Source organism: Apodemus sylvaticus, chromosome 14 (assembly GCF_947179515.1).
Source record: "Apodemus sylvaticus chromosome 14, mApoSyl1.1, whole genome shotgun sequence".
Lineage (NCBI taxonomy): Eukaryota > Metazoa > Chordata > Mammalia > Rodentia > Muridae > Apodemus > Apodemus sylvaticus.
The window spans coordinates 2,947,310-2,968,398 of record NC_067485.1 but is presented as its reverse complement, the minus strand read 5'-3'; positions in this window follow the sequence as shown (position 1 = coordinate 2,968,398).

Here is a 21,089-nt window from a genome sequence, read left to right as displayed (position 1 = left end):
AAAAGCATTTGACAAAATTCAGCATCCTTTCATGCTTAAAGTCTTGGAAAGAACAGGAATTCAAGGCCCATACCTAAACATAGGAAAAGCAATAAACAGCAAACCGGTAGCCAGCATCAAACTAAATGGAGAGAAACTTGAAGCAATCCCACTAAAATCAGGGACTAGACAGGGCTGCCCCCTTTCTCCTTATCTTTTTCAATATTGTACTTGAGGTACTAGCTCGGGCAATTCGACAACATAAGGAGGTCAAAGGGATACAAATTGGAAAGGAAGAAGTCAAACTATCATTATTTGCAGATGACGTGATAGTCTACCTAAGTGACCGAAAAAAACTCCACTAGAGAACTCCTACAGCTGATAAACAACTTCAGCAAAGTGGCAGGCTATAAAATCAACTCAAGCAAACCAGTGGCCTTCCTATACTCAAAGGATAAGCAGGCTGAGAAAGAAATTAGGGAAATGACCCCCTTAACAATAGCCACAAACAGTATAAAGTATCTTGGGGTGACTCTTACCAAACATGTGAAAGATCTGTATGACAAGAACTTCAAGGCTCTGAAGAAGGAAATGGGAGAAGACCTCAAAAAATGGGAAAACTTCCCATGCTCATGGATCGGTAGAATCAATATAGTTAAAATGGCCATTTTGCCAAAAGCAATATACAGATTCAATGCAATACCCATCAAAATCCCAACTCAATTCTTCACAGAGTTAGAAAGAGCAATTATCAAATTCATCTGGAATAACAAAAAACCCAGGATAGCTAAAACTATTCTCAGCAACAAAAGAATGTCTGGGGGAATCAGTATCCCTGACCTCAAGCAATACTACAGAGCAATAGTGTTAAAAACTGCATGGTATTGGTACAGTGACAGGCAGGAGGATCAATGGAACAGGATCGAAGATCCAGAAATGAACCCACACACCTATGGCCACTTGATCCTGGACAAAGAGGTTGAAAACATCCAATGGAAAAAAGATAGCCTTTTCAACAAATGGTGCTGGTTCAACTGGAGGTCAGCATGCAGAAGAATGCGAATTGATCCATCCTTGTCTCCTTGTACTAAGCTCAAATCCAAATGGATCAAGGACCTCCACATAAAGCCAGACACTCTGAAGCTAATAGAAAAGAAACTGGGGAAGACCCTTGAGGACATCGGTACAGGGAGAAAGTTTCTGAACAGAACACCAATAGCGTATGCTCTAAGATCAAGAATTGACAAATGGGACTTCATAAAATTACAAAGTTTCTGTAAGGCAAAGGACACCATCAAGAGGACAAATCGGCAACCAACAAATTGGGAAAAGATCTTTACCAATCCTACATCGGATAGAGCGCTAATATCCAATATATATATAAAGAACTCAAGAAGTTAGACTCCAAAAAACCAAACAACCCTATTAAAAAATGGGGTACAGAGTTAAACAAAGAATTCTCACCTGAAGAACTTCGGATGGCGGAGAAGCATCTTAAAATATGCTCAACTTCATTAGTCATTAGGGAAATGCAAATCAAAACAACCCTGAGATTTCACCTTACACCAGTCAGAATGGCTAAGATTAAAAATTCAGGAGACAGCAGGTATTGGAGAGGGTGTGGAGAAAGAGGAACACTCCTCCACTGCTGGTGGGGTTGCAAATTGGTACAACCACTCTGGAAATTAGTCTGGCGGTTCCTCAGAAAACTGGGCACCTCACTTCCAGAAGATCCTGCTATACCACTCCTGGGCATATACCCAGAGGATTCCCCACCATGTAATAAGGATACATGCTCTACTATGTTCATAGCAGCCCTATTTATAATTGCCAGATGCTGGAAAGAACCCAGGTATCCCTCAACAGAAGAGTGGATGCAAAAAATGTGGTATATCTACACAATGGAGTACTATTCAGCCATTAGAAACAATGAATTCATGAAATTCTTAGGCAAATGGATGGAGCTAGAGAACATCATACTAAGTGAGGTAACCCTGACTCAAAAGGTAAATCATAGTATGCACTCACTAATAAGTGGATATTAACCTAGAAAACTGGAATACCCAAAACATAATCCACACATCAAATGAGGTACAAGAAGAAAGGAGGAGTGGCCCCTTGTTCTGGAAAGACTCAGTGAAGCAGTATTTGGCAAAACCAGAACGGGGAATTGGGAAGGGGTGGGTGGGAGGACAGGGGGAGAGAAGGGGGCTTACGGGACTTTCGGGGAGTGGGGGGCTAGAAAAGGGGAAATCATTTGAAATGTAAATAAAAAATATATCGAATAAAAAAATAAGCAATAAAAAAAAGGATGCACGCAAAGTTATAAAACAACAGCACACAGGCTGTGTAAAAAAAAAAAAAATACATCTGGAAGAGGCAGGAAGCCTCAATGGAAAAACCCATCAATCTGATCTCAGTTGAGCACAACCCTTTAAAATCATTTGCTAAAAGTTACTCTTTGTGTTATGTGCATTCTCCCTGTGCTCAACATGTGGCAGAATTGATATCTAGCTATATTAAAAAAAATTCAAAACATCGTTCACACCTCACATGGACTGAACTTGATGTTACAAAAGAATTTTAAAATTAAGTAATCTCAATGTTGGATGGGAAGAAATGAAGGGAGATGATAGTAAGGGATGGATCCAATGTGTGTGTGTGTGTGTGTGTGTGTGTGTGTGTGTGTGTGTGTGTGTGTGTGTGTTTTAGGCGCAATACCCAGCTCAAATAAATAAACAACAAACAAATAACAAATCTAAACTGCCCCTTAAAATGCTGTGATATACCTTTATCACTGTGTATATATATTTGTATATGTCCCTTTGTTACTGTATATTTATGCATGTACAAAGTTGGGAGCATCACTATATAATCAAACCTCATGTGAGTATTTCTTTGTATGAATTAGAAACAATTACTTAAGGATCCATACTTCTATTTACAAGACAGTATTGTTAGAAACTCACATATAATTACAAGATTATTTATTCAGAGTAGAAAGTTTTCTAAATATGGTTTCAAAATAGGTATGGTGAGTAACCATGAAACATCTACCATCTGATAGTAGCAAAGTTCTGACTTTAAAAAGTTTTAAAAAGATAGACATATGAAATTGTCAAATAACTAAACAAAGATTCTAATTGGACAAATAAAATTATGCAATAAAAAAATAAAATGCAAAAATCTGTTCTTGGCTGGTTTTTCTTTGAGCCAAATGCACACTCTTTCTAAAGAAATTTTTAAAAATAATCATTTAGTTTTGTGCAATGATTTCCTTATTAAACACATTTTAATGCTAGAGGAGCTGTAGCCTAGGAAGATATTCTGAGAAAAGCCTCCCACATACATTCAGGTGTCCTTGATCCTAATTATTACTCCTCAGGGCAAGAACACATTGTCTTCTCGAGTAAGCTAGCTAAATTCTTAAATTAACTGTCTGCACCACCACTCAGTTTTAACATTATCTCTTGGAGACATGTAATCAACTTTCCATTGTAGTAAGAGGAAAAGGATTTGCATGTGGAGCATGGCTTCTACCTTCAGACCAGAGTAGGAGGACAAGATTCTTGTGTAATTCACAGAGAAAAATTGGGCAAGCAACCAACCATTAGCATCACCATCTTGTTGAAGTACCAGGTTATACAAGGGTGAGTGATTTTGTAATTCCACACCATGTATTAATTCTTGTCATGTGAATGAAAGCAGATCAGACTGGTGGGCATACAAATTGGGATGATTAGCTAGATCCAATGAATATTGAATTGCCACTAGAGGGCACTATTGCATATATGTCCAATCCACTTGCAAATTTACTTCAGCTCAGAGGGTTGAGAAACAGGGCATTGATTTTAGCTGCGTGTGTGTGTGTGTGTGTGTGTGTGTGTGTGTGTGTTTTAATTGTTTTTTTATTCGATATATTTTTTATTTACATTTCAAATGATTTACCCTTTTCTGGCCCTCCACTCCCCGAAAGTCACATAAGCCCCCTCCCCCTGTTCTCCCACCCACCCCTTCCCACTTCCCTGTTCTGGTTTTGCCTTATACTGCTACACTGAGTCTTTCCAGAACCAGGGGCCACTCCTCCGTTCTTCTTGTACATCATTTGATGTGTGGATTATGTTTTGGGTATTCCAGTTTTCTAGGTTAATATCCACTTATTAGTGAGTGCATACCATGATGGATCTTTTGAGACTGGGTTACCTCACTTAGTATGACGTTCTCTAGCTCCATCCATTTGCCTAAGAATTTCATGAATTCATTGTTTCTAATGGCTGAATAGTATTCCATTGTGTATATATACCACATTTTTTGCATCCATTCTTCTGTTGAGGGATACCTGGGTTCTTTCCAGCTTCTGGCTATTATAAATAGGGCTGCTATGAACATAGTGGAGCATATATCCTTATTACATGCTGGGGAATCCTCTGGGTATATGCCCAGGAGTGGTATTAGCTGCATGTGTTAAGTTACATATCTCAGCAGCTAACATTGCTTATAGGTCAAGGTGAAATTTTGAAATGTATGTAGTCACAGCCCAGAAAGGGATGGAACAAAAGAGGTTGATAGTACTTTGACAGTACTTAAGATGAGCAGTAAGATAATTAATTTTACATGATTGTCCTTCGAGTCCATTTTTGGGTCCAACCCCAGGCATTCAAGAATCTGGATAAAAACTGAATTTACAATTTCTGAGTTTGAGACCAGCCTGGTCTACATAGTGAGTTCCAGGACAACCAGGGTTATATAGAGAAACCCTTTCTCAAAAAACCAAAATATCAAAACAAAACAAAACAAAAACCACAAAAACTTGAACTTATTGAAATATCAAATTAATGTTGTTCCACTAGTCCTACCAAAAAGAATATCTATGAGATGATTGTGTTCCTGCCTAATAAGTTTTTTTTTTCAAGATGATCCTCTTGAGAGAATGCGCTTAAGTAATACTTGGCATCCTCTAATATAAATCCCTCCTCTCTGGAGCACATAATCATCAAGCCCATTTCAACATTTACAACATTATTTTGCCATTATACTTACGACATTTCCACCATCTCTTTTGTCTCCAAATCCCTACATTGTTGTTCTTCTAAGGGCTATTTTTGCTGGAACAACAGTTACTTTGAATATGACCTATGTTTGCCTGCAGGACTTCCCAGGTATGAAGCAAACTGATGGCTGAGCTACCTGTAGCTGTGTAATAGAATGTACACATGATGTACCCTCTTCCTTGGTTGAAGAAGTAGATGTGCTCTGGAAGACTGCAAGAAGTTCTACTTAACTACAAATTTCCCAGACTAGGACCCTGTCTACCCCTATTGTGGAAGTGCAGAGCTCTATAGGCCTGTGCTATCTGAGTCATTTACTCTCTCCTCATCCAGTAGCAGTGCTGCTACTGTCCTGAGTCCAAGCTGGCGACCCTAGACAATGATGGACTCTGGAAAGAGCTAACAATCAGTAGCAACAGTAGGAGGTACCTTGTGGAATCATCTAAGATTCTCCTCTGAAGCAGACCTATAAGCAGTACTGCTGTCGCAGCCACAGTTTAAGATGTTAAACTACATGACCAGGGAGATCAGGTGGCTGAGCTATATGAATCTGATGTGTTGGGACTGTGAAAGATTGTGAAGAGACTATAGATGTATTCATACATGTGGTGACCTGGGCAGAGGAAAACTATCCCAATGAGTATGATTTAGTTAAGAAAACAAAGGGAGGGAATCTAAGATATGGTCCAGAATTAAACTCTTTTTGTTTGTTTGTTTGTTTGTTTGTTTGTTTAGAGACAGGGTTTCTCTGTGTAGCCCTAGCTGTCCTGGAACTCACTCTGTAGACCAGGCTGGCCTCAAACTCAGAAATCTGCCTGCCTCTGCCTCCCAAGTGCTGGGATTAAATGTGTGCACCACCGCTGCCTGGCTCAGAATTGAACTCTTAATCTGACTGTGGCAGGAGAGTTTGTGTTAGTAGATAGAATTAAACTCTGATCACTGTAGGTTTGGAATTTTGGCAAATGACAATTGAAATCAGATAAAAGTTTTTTTGCTATAGTTGATTTATTTCCCATGAAACCATAGACTAGAATATACATATGGTTCTTTACATCACATGTTATTGCTGACTGGAAGAGTAACTCAAACAACTTTGTTTTGTTCCCTTGTAGTACAGAAGTACATTTCTATACCAGTAATTTTAGAATCTACAGGATAAGACACACCAAAAAGGTCTCATTTATGGAAATACCCAAGAAAATGCCAGGTGATAGTTCATATGTAAGTATTTAGACCTTAGGTATTTGTGGAACTATAGTTATAGATCATTGTGAGCTGCCGTGTAAATGCTAGTAATGAAGCCTGGTTCTACAGTCTGTGCTATTAACAACTGATAGATTTCTCCAGCCACTCTAACCCAATTTCAATAAGGTAGACTATAATACCATACACGAGGTATTTGGAACAAGAGGAGGACCTTTGAAAAGAGCTGCAAGCATGTAGTGGATATGACCTAAAAATTAGGCTATGTGTGCTTTAGAGAAAGGGTTGGGACGGGCAGTGATGGTGCATGCCTTTAATCCCAGAACTTGGAGGTAGAGGCAGACAGATTTCTGAGCTCAAGGCCAGCCTGGTCTACTGAGTGAGTTCCAGGATATCCAGGACTATACAGAGAGACCCTGTTTCGAAAAGAAAAGGGGTGTAGGGGGTTGGAACAGTAAGGATACCTAAGTACAATGTAGTCTATGCAATTTCATCATAATCTCAAGAAACTGAAAGATAAACTTCAAGATCTTATATTTTCCTGTGATATTTGGTTTTGCTTTGGCCTGTTGCATCTTTGTGATGCTTTGACTCTTTGTGGAATAATATTGTTTATTCCTAGAATTGTATGTTCATTTGGGGGATTATCATTACTTAATTTCCCTTCTTTCCTTTATGACTCCAAGGCCTGGCCTTCCAGAGACCCCTGGTTGTATTTTGATTCATGGCTATTTGTTGCTTTAACAACAACAGTTACTTTTTGAAGGTGATCTATGTTGGGTTGCAAGACTTCCCAGCTATGAAGCAAAGGGATGGCTGCCCTGGACATTGAGGGTGGAGGGGACATTCTCTGGGAGATTGCAAGAATTTCTGTACAACTACAAATTCCCCAGAGCAGGACCTCTTCTTCCCCTAGTGCAGACATGGGTAGGCTTGTGCTGTCTGAGTCATTGATCTCTTCTGACCCAATAGGGAGCTGCCATGCTCCTGAGTCCCAGGTGTGTGAACTTAGATAATGATGGACTCTGGGAAGACACAGCAATCACTAGGACCAGTACAAAGTATCTTTGGTTTCTTTCCGGAATTCTCCTCCAATACAGGTCTAGGAATCCATGAAGTAGAGTACAAGCTATGCCATGCTGAGTGTGTCATCCACAGTTCCATGACCTGGAAGAGATGAGTGAGTTGTCTGAGCTCTCAGAATCTGATCTGGTGGGACAGGGATGGGCTGTAAGCCAGACTATGGTTCTATTCATTCATATGGCGACCTGGGCAGAGGCCCTTGGTTTGAGCCTTCTTCGAGTTTGGATTTTATAGGGGAGGGGGAGAGTCTGCAGTCCTGTCAGTGGAAAGCTGTAGTTCTTACAAAATCACTATCCAGAGAAGACACACAGCTATTGCTTTTCTTGAGAAATTGAAGGAAAATTTCAAAGACTGAAGTTCTGATTTCTAGGACTTGTGAACATTGGATTTCACATTTTGGATTGCATGATAAATTTTACAAATAGTTTAGAAGCTGATAGAAAGGAGGTGATGGGGAATATTTTGGGGGAGAAAGTTCAGAAGTAGCTGGACAGTAAGAAATATAGCAGATTAGGGGGTAGTTTGAGTTATGTTTGTGGGGCTTGTGAAATCTGTGCTTTTTAATTTTTACACACATATAATCACATGTAACATTGGTCAAGTTGATATTATGCCTGGCATGGTTTCCTTAATTGTTTGATGAAGCGTGACTCTATTTTGTGCATTTGTCCATAGGTATTTCTCTCCATTCCCTCATTATGTCACCAACAGTGCACAGTCTTGATTATTGTATCTTTGTGTCTTACTGTGTCAGTGTGTTTTCTATTTCTTTATATTTCTATTGAGAACTCTGTGCTCTATAACATGGCATATACCCTGAAATAAGCTTTTCTGTTTCAAATGGTTAGAAATTTATTTGGAATTTTTTAACTCTATGTTGCTGTCTACATCCTGTCTGAGATTCAAAATGTGAGCTCTTTGTTCCTCTTGTGCCATGTGCTTACATTGTCATAATCAACTCTAATCCTTTGGAAATGTAATTCCAGTTTAATGCTTTCTTTTTTAAGTATTTTTTCTTTTAATTATTTTTCTTAAATTTTGAAAGCAGCTTCATGTGCATGAAAAGCAGTTCCTGAGTAACTGCAGTAAACAGTCTTTAAATATATATTCATGTACACATACATATATATTTGCAACGTAGCTCATTTTGGTTCTGCCTTGGTTTACCTCCCCAGAATTAGGTGAATCCCGTCCCTTCCTTCTTTCAGTTCTCAGTTGTGAGTACAACAGTATCCGCTCTGGGAGTCGGTGTGCTGCAGATGTTTCCCCAGTGTGAGCATCTGCTTGTCCCCTGCCAGATTGCCAGAGTCACTGCAGGTCAGTTTTTTTTTCAACCCACAAACCCTGTGAGCACCATAAATGCTTCAAGTCTTCTTCATCAGGCACCAGGATTGCCACGAGTGGAGCTTGTGGTAGGCTGTGTGCAGAATCTCTTCTATGTGATTTACCAGATGTGTGTGTAAATACTGCCTCTGAATCTGTTCTTAGAATGGGCAGAGCTTGTAACTTGGAACCATTCCAAATTATTCTTCATTTTTTACTACCTTTTCTTCTAGGAATGGTGTATTAACCTGAAAGCAAGATGAGAAATGCCACACAAGTTCCCTGACAGCCACATACAAGTGTTTCAGTTCAGGCTGAATATCATTTGGCACCGTCTGGTTAATGGCTTGCTGTGCCCCTCCCTGCATAAATGCTCCTCCAGGTGATGGGGCTGTGAGGGTGCTACTAGCAATGCTGCTTGAGAGAAGATGAGTAAACTTGGGTGTATAAGCTTCCATTTCTTGTGTAATACTTTGAAAAGAATTAATAATGTCCTGACTTGTTGCATACTGTAGTGACTGAATTGGAGTAGGGCAATGATAATGCCTGTCTGACTTCCTGAGATTCAATTCAATCGTTTTCACAGAATTGTTGTTTTCCAAGTCTTCATATTCAATGGACTCCTGTAACTTTGCACTGAGGCCAGACAAGGCATCCCAGCTAGAACATATTCTACTTGGAGTAACAGCTTTTGGAATAGCCCCCCATCCCATTTATTCATGATCCACATGAACACCAAACTGCACATCTGTTACATACTTGCTGGGAGGTCTAGGTCCACCATGTGTATGTTTTGGGTGATGGGTCAGTCTCAGAGAGCCCCAAGGTTCTAGGTTAGTTGATTCTATGGGTCTTCCTGTGGATTTCCTATTCCCTTAGGGACTGCATTCTTTCCTCCTATTCTTCCACAAGTGTCCTCAAGCTCCATCCACTGTTTGGCTGTGGGTGCAAGCCTCTGTCAGAGTCAGTTGGTGAGTGGAGTCTCAGAGGACAGCCATGCTAGACTTCCTTCTGCAAGCATAACAGAGTATCATTAATCAGGACTGATGCTTGAACATGGGTTGGATCTCAAGCTTGGCTGGTTTATTGGTTGGCGATTCCCTCAGTCCCTGCTCCATCCCCAAACCATGCATTTTTTAAAAAAGATTTATTTATCTATTATTTATACAGTGTCCTGCCTCCTTGTACACCTACAGCCCAGAAGAGAGCACCAGATCTCATTACAGATGGTTGTGAGCCACCATGGGGTTGCTGGGAACTGAACTCAGGAACTTTGGAGGAGCAGTTGGTGTTCTTAAGTGCTGAGCCATCTCTCCATCCCCATGCATTTCTTTAGACAGGATAAATTTTAGGTGGAAAGTTTTGTGGGTGGGTTGGTTTCATTATCTCTCTATTATGGTTCCAGGAATCAGTCTTCCCAGGCTCCATATACAATGCTCTAAGTCACAGCAAAGACACCCCCATTGTTAAATGGGTGCCTCCCCTATCTCAGGTCTCCCTCTCTTAGAGATGCCCCTCCCCATCCCTAGTTAATTGCAGATTTCCATTCATTCTCATGCTCATCTGGCCATACCCTCTGCCACTCCTCACTCCTGATCGTGAACTGCTCCCCGCCAAGCTTCTCCCTATGCCCTCTGCCACCCTCATTTTCCTAGTGATCTATGGATGATTTGTGCTCCCAAAATCCTATTGTTTATTAAATAGCGGAACTCTTCTGTAAATGGTAAAAGGAGACATAGGCAAGAATGATTGCCTTATTTGGACATTCAGTGCAACAGAATCAGTCCTGATACCAAATGCACACATCCAATATTGCATTCAACAAATTTTATTCATATATTTGAACATTCATATTCACACATATATAAGAAGGAGGAAATATTTGGAATAAAGAAATTTCAAGGGCCGGGTGGTGGTGGCACACACCTTTAATCCCAGCACTTGGGAGGCAGAGGCAGGCGGGGATTTCTGAGTCCAGCCTGGTCTGCAGAGTGAGTTCCAGGACAGCCAGGGCTACACAGAGAAACCCTGTCTTGAAAACACAAACAAAACAGAGAGAGAGAGAGAGAGAGAGAGAGAGAGAGAGAGAGAGAGAGAGAGAGAGAGAGAGAGAGAAATTTCAAGGAAGTGGGTAAATTGTTGCAGGATATTAGATTGTGGTACATAGAAAACCTAATTGTTAGCAAAATACACAAGCTCTTAAAGACCTTGCCTTTGCCAGACGCGGTTACTCGAGTCCTAAAGAGAAGTAGTTTGGGTGTGCCTCTGAATGCCAAAGTCTTAATAGATAAGAATGCTAAAGAACGGGAAGTTCCTGCTTATTTTAAGCAAATTGCTGGAGAGAGGTCTTGCGCTCTTTGCTCTATATCCGGAGGCAAAGTCCTCTGGATGGCCTTGCCACGCCCCATTGTGAAAATAAATGGTTCTCCCCTGCTACTGATTTAGCTTACAGTAACACACACACACACACACACACACCATGACAATGACTTGGTTCAGCCTGCCAAAGGTGTAGTTTGGGGGCTAGAGTCTTCTTTTATTGCAGTTGGACCTTTGTGAGCTCTACAGATGGGCTTTGTGCTCCATTTCTACTCAAGGCTTAGTAAAGCACATGGTAAAGCACATGCTTAGTAATGCAGAGGGTAGGAAATAGCAGGACACATATGAAACAGGAAACAGAAAAGAGCAAAGGAGCCCACATGGGTTTGGATGGACTCTAGAGAAGCGTAGACTAGCTAGGTAAAGGGGCATAGATAGAAGGAAATTTCTGAACAGCTAGCAGTTTTTCAATTACTTTGTTATCTCCCTTTAATTGTTAGAACAGTTCTGCCTGTGAATTTGATAGTTCACTCAGCAGCTGCAAGTTGAATAAAGGGCTGTTCAAGCTATCCATCTTGATTCCAGGACGTAGAAGAGGAAATGTCTGCTGAGTACTAGAAGACAGAAAGACAGGCTATTGGAAGGCAGGCTCAAGTGCCACTGAAACACAAATCATTTTGGATCTGGAAGAATCCAGAGCAATGAGACTCTATGGTGTGTGCCTTCAATACACTCTAACCCATAGGACGGATGCTCATGTCACTCAAGAGTCACTGGCCAATCAGGGCCTCCAGGCTGGTCCTCCAAGCAGGAGAAGAGGAGGGTTCTTCCGGGTGCTTTGTGCCTTGCTGCAGGTTCAGCTCCATTTTTGTAGGCTGGAATTGAAGGCTTGATGTGCTCTGATCTCTGTTGCTGCGCAAGCTCCTGAGTCACAACATGGTGAGCATATGACTGCTGCCTCTGAGTAGATGGACCAGAGGGATTAACAGCGGGAGCAGGGGTGTTGGGCCCTACCCTGTGCTAGGTGGGAACCAGTGGCCAGATGCAATCACTTCTGGGGTTTCTTGTTGTCCCAGCCACTCGATTTGCTCTGCGGTAGCATCTGAAAAACTTCATTATGGGAGCTGCATCTGCACATAGCACTTGGTCTTGTGTGTAGAAATATTCTTGCCAGGATGCCGAATTGGAAAAAGGCTACATTCTCTGGTATGGTCCTCCACAAGTTGTGCCCTTGACATTTAACACTAAATGTAGGACCCATTTGGAGTTAATTTTGTGGAGGTTGTAAACCCGATCTCACGCGCTGGGTAGCACTCCGATATTAAGCTGTGATGAGAAGAGCAGAATCGATGATGTAAGGGATTTTTCAGTGCTTAGAAAATAGTAAGTCACACCACAAAGAATTTACCTGATAAATTGCCTCTAAAACACATTATAGGTAAGTAGTATCTAACCTGGATTCTTAGAGATGGGAATGCTAGGATATACATGTTTGTTCACCAGGCTTGTCCAGAAATGTGGCTCCAGATCAAAACAAGGGAGACAACCCTGATTAACAACCAGCCTAGGCCCAGATCAAAGGCCAGGTCTCTAAGAAGCTATCAAACTTGTAGGCTTTCCCTAAGATCATGAGGTATTGGTAAAATCACAGAGCTTTTCTAAAACCAGGCATAGGATTGGAGTGCTGGTAATGGTCTGGGACCAGGCTCTTTGGAGAGGAGTTGTTTAGATTCTGAGAATCTAGCACTTCCTACCACATGGCACTTATTTTACCTGTTCCAAGATAGGCATGGCCAACAATGTTGTTGAGATATTTTGTGTTCCCCTTCCCAGAGCTATTTGACTGGATTCCTCCAGAATTTGCTCCATTGTATGGTAGTTTCTTTTAAAAATCTCCCATTTCTTTTCATCCCCACCCCACCCCCACAAGTAGTATAAATGCTGTTATTCTTTCATTTCAAATGTTGTCCCCTTTCCTGGTTCCCCCCTCCCCTGAAAATTCCATAAGCCATCTTCCCTCCCCCCAACCAATGCCCCCCCTTCCCTGTCCTGGTATTCCTCTACACTAAGGCATCAATCAGGTCTTTTCAGGACCAAGGGCCTCTCCTCCCTTTGGTATCTAACAAGATCATTCTCTGCTGCAGATGTGTCTGGAGCCCTGGGTAACTTCATGTGTACTCTTTGGTTGATGTTTTGGTCCCTGGGAGCTCTGGGAGTACTAGGTGATTCATATTGTTGTTGTTCCTCCTGTGGCCCTGCAAACCCTTTCAGCTCCTGGGGTCCTTTCTCTAGCTCCCCCACTGCGGACCCTGTAAATGCTACCATTCCTTTTTTTTTTTTCTGCCCTGGCTTTCCTGGAACTCACTCTGTAGACCAGGCTGGCCTCAACTCAGAAATCCACCTGCCCCTGCCTCCCAAGAGCTGGGATTAAAGGTGTGCTTCACCACAGCCCCTCAAATGCTGCCATACTTTTTTTATATAAATATTTTTATTTTCTATATTCTTTGTTTACATTCCAAATGATTTCCCCTTTCCTGGATCCCCCCTCCCCATATGTTCCATAAACCTTCTTCTCTCCATCCATTCTCCAGTGACCTCCCTCCTTTTTTTCTCTGTCTTTATATTCCCCTCCAATGCTAGATCAATCCTTTCCAGAATCAGGACCTTCTCCATACTTCTTCATGGGAGTCATTTGTTATATGATTTGTGCCTTGGGTATTCAGGGCTTCTGGGCTAATTAATATCCACTTATCAGAGATTGCATTCCATGTGTATTCTTTTGTGACTGGGTTACCTCACTTAGGATGATATTTTCCAGATCAAACCATGCCATTCTTAAGAAGCTTACTTAGCATAAGCCTTAGCTCCTGGCCACACCACAGCAGGTTTTCTACTTTCTGCCTTCTACTTTTCCTATTGTTGCATCCTCTAAGAACTTCCACTTGGGACTCTTTCAGTGCTGAATGACCTGCTGCTTCAGGTCATATAGTTAAGAAATAATTCTGGAATATCTTTGCTATGTAAATCTGCCTAAGTGGCTGGACCAGCAGAAGTCTCCAGTCCATCTGTGTAAATTGTTAAAAGTATAACCAGGGGTGAAAACTAAAAGAGACATAAGGACGATAACATATGTAGAATGCAAAATATTTTCTAGCCTAGCTTTTCTTTTAGCCTTAACCAGAATGCTATTGTTACAGAGTTTTTTTTCTTTTTCTTTCTTTCTTTTTTTTTTTCCATCGTTCTAGTTGTTGTTTTGGGGTTTTTGTCTTTGTTCTTGTTTTCTTTCAAGACAGGGTTTCTCTGTATAGCCCTGGCTGTCCTGGAACTCACTCTGTAAACCAGGCTGGCCTTTTTTTTTTTTTTTTTTTGATAGTAACCATCTTTATTTTTTTTTTATTATTCGATATAATTTATTTACATTTCAAATGATTTCCCCTTTTCTAGCCCCCCCACTCCGCGAAAGTCCCGCAAACCCCCTTCTCTTCCCCTGTCCTCCCACCCACCCCTTCCCACTTCCCCGTTCTGGTTTTGCTGAATACTGTTTCACTGAGTCTTTCCAGAACCAGGGGCCACTCCTCCTTTCTTCTTGTACCTCATTTGATGTGTGGATTATGTTTTGGGTATTCCAGTTTTCTAGGTTAATATCCACTTATTAGTGAGTGCATAGCATGATTCACCTTTTGAGTCTGGGTTACCTCACTTAGTATGATATTCTCTAGCTCCATCCATTTGCCTAAGAATTTCATGAATTCATTGTTTCTAATGGCTGAATAGTACTCCATTGTGTAGATATACCACATTTTTTGCATCCACTCTTCTGTTGAGGGATACCTGGGTTCTTTCCAGCATCTGGCAATTATAAATAGGGCTGCTATGAACATAGTAGAACATGTATCCTTATTACATGGTGGGGAGTCTTCTGGGTATATGCCCAGGAGTGGTATAGCAGGATCTTCTGGAAGTAAGGTGCCCAGTTTTCGGAGGAACCGCCAGACTGCTTTCCAGAGTGGTTGTACCAATTTGCAACCCCACCAGCAGTGGAGGAGTGTTCCTCTTTCTCCACACCCTCTCCAACACCTGCTGTCTCCTGAATTTTTAATCTTAGCCATTCTGACTGGTGTAAGATGAAATCTTAGGGTTGTTTTGATTTGCATTTCCCTAATGACTAATGAAGTTGAGCATTTTTTAAGATGCTTCTCCGCCATCCGAAGTTCTTCAGGTGAGAATTCTTTGTTTAACTCTGTACCCCATTTTTTAATAGGGTTGTTTGGTTTTCTGGAGTCTAACTTCTTGAGTTCTTTATATATATTGGATATTAGCCCTCTGTATGATGTAGGATTGGTGAAGATCTTTTCCCAATTTGTTGGTTGCCGATTTGTCCTCTTGATGGTGTCCTTTGCCTTACAGAAACTTTGTAATTTTATGAGGTCCCATTTGTCAATTCTTGCTCTTAGAGCATACGCTATTGGTGTTCTGTTCAGAAACTTTCTCCCTGTACCGATGTCCTCAAGGGTCTTCCCCAGTTTCTTTTCTATTAGCTTCAGAGTGTCTGGCTTTATGTGGAGGTCCTTGATCCATTTGGATTTGAGCTTAGTACAAGGAGACAAGGATGGATCAATTCGCATTCTTCTGCATGCTGACCTCCAGTTGAACCAGCACCATTTGTTGAAAAGGCTATCTTTTTTCCATTGGATGTTTTCAGCCTCTTTGTCGAGGATCAAGTGGCCATAGGTGTGTGGGTTCATTTCTGGATCTTCAATCCTGTTCTATTGATCCTCCTGCCTGTCACTGTACCAATACCATGCAGTTTTTAACACTATTGCTCTGTAGTATTGCTTGAGGTCAGGGATACTGATTCCCCCCGATTTCCTTTTGTTGCTGAGAATAGTTTTAGCTATCCTGGCTTTTTTGTTGTTCCAGATGAATTTGATAATTGCTCTTTCTAACTCTGTGAAGAATTGAGTTGGGATTTTGATGGGTATTGCATTGAATCTGTATAGTGCTTTAGGCAAAATGGCCATTTTAACTATATTGATTCGACCGATCCATGAGCATGGGAGGTTTTCCCATTTTTTGAGGTCTTCTTCCATTTCCTTCTTCAGAGTCTTGAAGTTCTTGTCATACAGATCTTTCACATGTTTGGTAAGAGTCACCCCAAGATACTTTATACTGTTTGTGGCTATTGTGAAGGGGGTCATTTCCCTAATTTCTTTCTCAGCCTGCTTATCCTTTGAGTATAGGAAGGCCACTGATTTGCTTGAGTTGATTTTATAACCTGCCACTTTGCTGAAGTTGTTTATCAGCTGTAGGAGCTCTCTAGTGGAGTTCTTTGGGTCACTTAGGTAGACGATCATGTCATCTGCAAATAATGATAGTTTGACTTCTTCCTTTCCAATTTGTATCCCTTTGACCTCCTTATGTTGTCGAATTGCCCGAGCTAGTACCTCAAGTACAATATTGAAAAGATAAGGAGAAAGGGGGCAGCCTTGTCTGGTCCCTGATTTCAGTGGGATTGCTTCAAGTTTCTCTCCATTTAGTTTGATGCTGGCTACCGGTTTGCTGTATATTGCTTTTACTATGTTTAGGTATGGGCCTTGAATTCCTGTTCTCTCCAAGACTTTAAGCATGAAGGGATGCTGAATTTTGTCAAATGCTTTTTCAGCATCCAATGAAATGACCATGTGGTTTTGTTCTTTGAGTTTGTTTATGTAGTGGATTGTATTGATGGATTTCCGTATATTGAACCAACCCTGCATTCCCGGGATAAAGCCTACTTGATCATGGTGGATGATCGTTTTGATGTGTTCTTGGATCCGGTTGGCAATAATTTTATTGAGTATTTTTGCATCGATGTTCATAAGGGAAATTGGTCTGAAGTTCTCTTTCTTTGTTGGATCTTTGTGTGGCTTTGGTATCAGCGTAATTGTGGCTTCGTAGAAGGAATTGGGTAGTGTTCCTTCTGTTTCTATTTTGTGGAATAGTTTGAAGAGTATTGGTGTTAACTCTTCTTTGAAGGTCTGGTAGAATTCTGCACTGAAGCCATCTGGTCCTGTGCTTTTTTTGGTTGGAAGACTTTCTATGACTCCTTCTATTTCTTTAGGCATTATGGGACTGTTTAGATGGTCTAGTTGGTCCTGATTTAATTTTGGTATTTGGTATCTGTCAAGGAAATTGTCCATTTCCTCCAGATTCTCCAGTTGTGTTGAGTATAGGCTCTTGTAGTAGGATCTGATGATTTTTTGGATCTCCTCAGTTTCCGTTGTTATATCTCCCTTTTCATTTCTAAGTTTGTTAATTTGGATACTTTCTCTGTGCCCTTTGGTCATTCTGGCTAAGGGTTTATCTATCTTGTTGATTTTCTCAAAGAACCAGCTCCTGGTATTGTTGATTTTTTGTATGGTTCTCTTTGTTTCTACTTGATTGATTTCGGCCCTGAGTTTGATGATTTCCTGCCTTCTACTCCTCCTGGGCGAAATAGCTTCTTTTTGTTCTAGGGCTTTCAGGTGTGTCATTAAGCTGGTAATGTATGCTCTCTCCATTTTCTTTTTGGAGGCACTCAGGGCTATGAGTTTTCCTCTTAGCACTGCTTTCATTGTGTCCCATAGATTTGGGTATGTTGTGTTTTCATTTTCATTGTGTTCTAAAAAGTCTTTAATTTCTTTCTTTATTTCTTCCTTGACCAAGGTATCATTGAGTAGAGTATTGTTCAGTTTCCACGTGTATGTGGGCTTTCTGTTGTTTCTGTTGCTATTGAAGACCACTTTTACTCCATAGTGATCAGATAGGAGGCATGGGATTAGTTCGATCTTCTTATATTTGTTGAGGTCTGTCTTGTGACCAATTATATGGTCGATTTTGGAGAAGGTACCATGAGGTGCTGAGAAAAAGGTATATTCTTTTGTTTTAGGATAGAATGTTCTATATATATCTGTTAAATCTAATTGGTCCAAAGCTTCAATTAGTTTCATTGTGTCCCTGTTTAGTTTCTGTTTTCCTGATCGGTCCATTGAGGAAAGTGCAGTGTTGAAGTCACCCACAATTATTGTGTTAGGTGCAATGTGTGCTTTTAGTTTTAATAAAGTTTCTTTTACGAAAGAGGGTGCCCTTGCATTTGGGGCATAGATGTTCAGGATTGACAGTTCTTCTTTTTGTATTTTTCCTTTGACCAGCAAGAAGTGTCCCTCAGGGTCTCTTTTGATGACTTTGGGTTGAAAGTCAATTTTATCTGATATTAAAATGGCTACTCCAGCTTGTTTCCTGAGACCATTTGCTTGTAAAATTGTCTTCCAGCCTTTTACTCTAAGGTAGTGTTTGTCTTTGACCCTGAGGTGTGTTTCCTGTAAGCAGCAAAATGTAGGGTCCTGTTTACGTATCCATTCAGTTAGTCTGTGTCTTTTTATTGGGACATTAAGTCCATTGATGTTAAGAGATATTAAGGAATAGTGATTGTTACTTCCTATCATTTTTGACGTTATTTTTTAAATTTGAATGCTTAACTTCTTTTGGGTTTGATGAAAGGTTACTATCTTGCTTTTTCCAGGGTGAAGTTTCCCTCCTTGTATTGGTGTTGTCCTCCTATTATCCTTTATAGGGCTGGGTTTGTGGATAGATATTGGGTAAACTTGGTTTTGTCATGAAATATCTTAGTTTCTCCATCTATGGTGATTGAGAGTTTTGCTGGATATAGTAGTTTTGGTTGGCATTTGTGTTCTCTTAGAGTCTGCATGAGATCTGCCCAGGACCTTCTAGCCTTCATAGTCTCAGGTGAAAAGTCTGCTGTGATTCTGATAGGTCTTCCTTTATATGTTACTTGGCCTTTTTCTCTTACTGCCTTTAGTATTCTTTCTTTGTTTAGAACATTTGGTGTTTTGATTATTATGTGACGGGAAGTATTTCTGTTCTGGTCCAGTCTGTTTGGAGTTCTGTAGGCTTCTTGTATATTCATGGGCATCTCTCTCTTTAGGTTAGGGAAGTTTTCTTCCATAATTTTATTGAAGATGTTTGCTGGCCCTTTAAGTTGTAAATCTTCACTCTCATCTATGCCTATAATCCTTAGGTTTGGTCTTCTCATTGTGTCCTGGATTTCCTGGATATTTTGGGTTACAAGCTTTTTGCATTTTGCATTTTCTTTAACTGTTGAGTCCATGGTTTCTATGGAATCTTCAGCATCTGAGATTCTTTCTTCTATCTCTTGTATTCTGTTGTTGATATTTGCATCTCTGTCCCCTGATTTCTTCCCAAGGCTTTCTATCTCCAAAGTTGTCTCCCTTTGAGTTTTCTTAGTTGTTTCTAATTCTGATTTTAGATCCTGGATGGTTTTGCTTAGCTCCTTCACTTGCATGTTTGTGTTTTCCTGTAATTCTTTAAGAGATTTTTGTGTTTCGTCTTTCATGACCTCAGCCTGTTGACCAAAGTTCTCCTGTATTTCTTTAAGAGCTTTTTGTGTTTCGTCTTTCATGACCTCAGCCTGTTGACCAAAGTTCTCCTGTATTTCTTTAAGTGTTTTTTGCATTTCCTCCTTGTTGGCTTTTGTATTCTCCTGGATTTCTTTCAATGATTTTTGTGTTTCCCTTGCAAGGGCTTCTAACTTTTGATCCATTTTCTCCTGAATTTCTTTATGTATGTCCTTCATGTGTTCCTGTACCAGCATCATGACCAGTGATTTTAAATCCAAATCTTGTTTTACTGGTGTGATGGGGTATCCAGGACATGTTGGTAGAGGAGAATTGGGTTCAGATGTTGCCATATTGCCTTGATTTCTGTTAGTGACGTTCCTGCGTTTGCCTTTTGCCATCTAGTTCTCACTGGTGTTAGTTTATCTTGTCAGTGCTGGACTCACCAGTGCAAGCTGCCCCTTCCCAGTTGGCCTCTGGTGCACAGCTTACCTCCTGCACTGCTTGTAGACAGTGTGCTGCTGCCCAGGCTGTTCCGATCCCAAAGCAGGCACCCGAAGGCTCCCGCTGGGGCCCGCTGGATTCACTGGAGCACACTGACTTCTCCCAGCTGGCCCAGGCTGGCCTTGAACTCAGAAATCCACCTGCCTCTGCTTCCCAAGAGCTGGGACTAAAGGTGTGCACCACCACTGCCCAGCTTTGTTTTTGGTTTTTTGTTTATTTGTTTTGGTTTTTTTTGGTTGAGTTATTTATTAATTAATATTTTAATTGTGTGCTGAGTGATTTTTTTTTTTTGGCCTGGGAAGGCATACTAATTCTAAAACAGTTGGATTTTCAGCCCATTACAAGAATGTTTGTGACATAAGTTATGTTGCTCACAAGGCCCTGATTCCAAAATCTGTTGCTTCCCAGGGCAATGACCTTGTTTACCTCTGGGTTAAAGTTTCTAAATTCTTAAGTTACAGGGCAATATCACAAGATAGTTTTAAAATTACCCATTTGAGTCATGGAATGAACTGTGCATTTGAATTGAGCATGGCTTCTGCCCTCAGACTGGAATAGGAGGAACAGTGTTCTGTGTATAGTGCAGAGTGAAACGCGGTAGGCAATAGCTAGATCACAGACTAACTCAAGTTATAGGCACACAGCTGCAGTTCCCACCATTATGAAGGACATGATTGATGTAGGGTGAGTGACTCTGTAATTTCTTACTATGTGTTCATACATTTTAATGAAAACCTACAATATTGGTGGGCATAAATTTGGAGAGATTCAATTGATCCAATGAATTTAAATTTCTAGTTAGGCCGGGCAGTGGTGGCGCATGCCTTTAATCCTAGCACTTGGGAGGCAGAGGCAAGTGAATTTCTGAGTTCGAGGCCAGCCTGGTCTACAGAGTGAGTTCCAGGACAGCCAGGGCTACACAGAGAAACCCTGTCTCAAAAAAAAAAAAAAATTAAAATAAATAAATAAATAAATTTCTAGTTAAGGCATGGTCCTATGTAGATATGTGCAGTGCTCATTGACATACTTAAGTCAGCTCTGATATGTGAGACACAGGCCATTGGGTGCAGCTGTGTGTGTCGGTTACCGGACTCAACAGCAAACAGTCCACAAAGGTGCAAAGTCATAAAGTATCTTATCTTCTTCTTTTTCTTTTTCCTCCTCCTCCTCCTCCTCTTCTTCTTCTTCTTCTTCTTCTTCTTCTTCTTCTTCTTCTTCTTCTTCTTCTTCTTCTTCT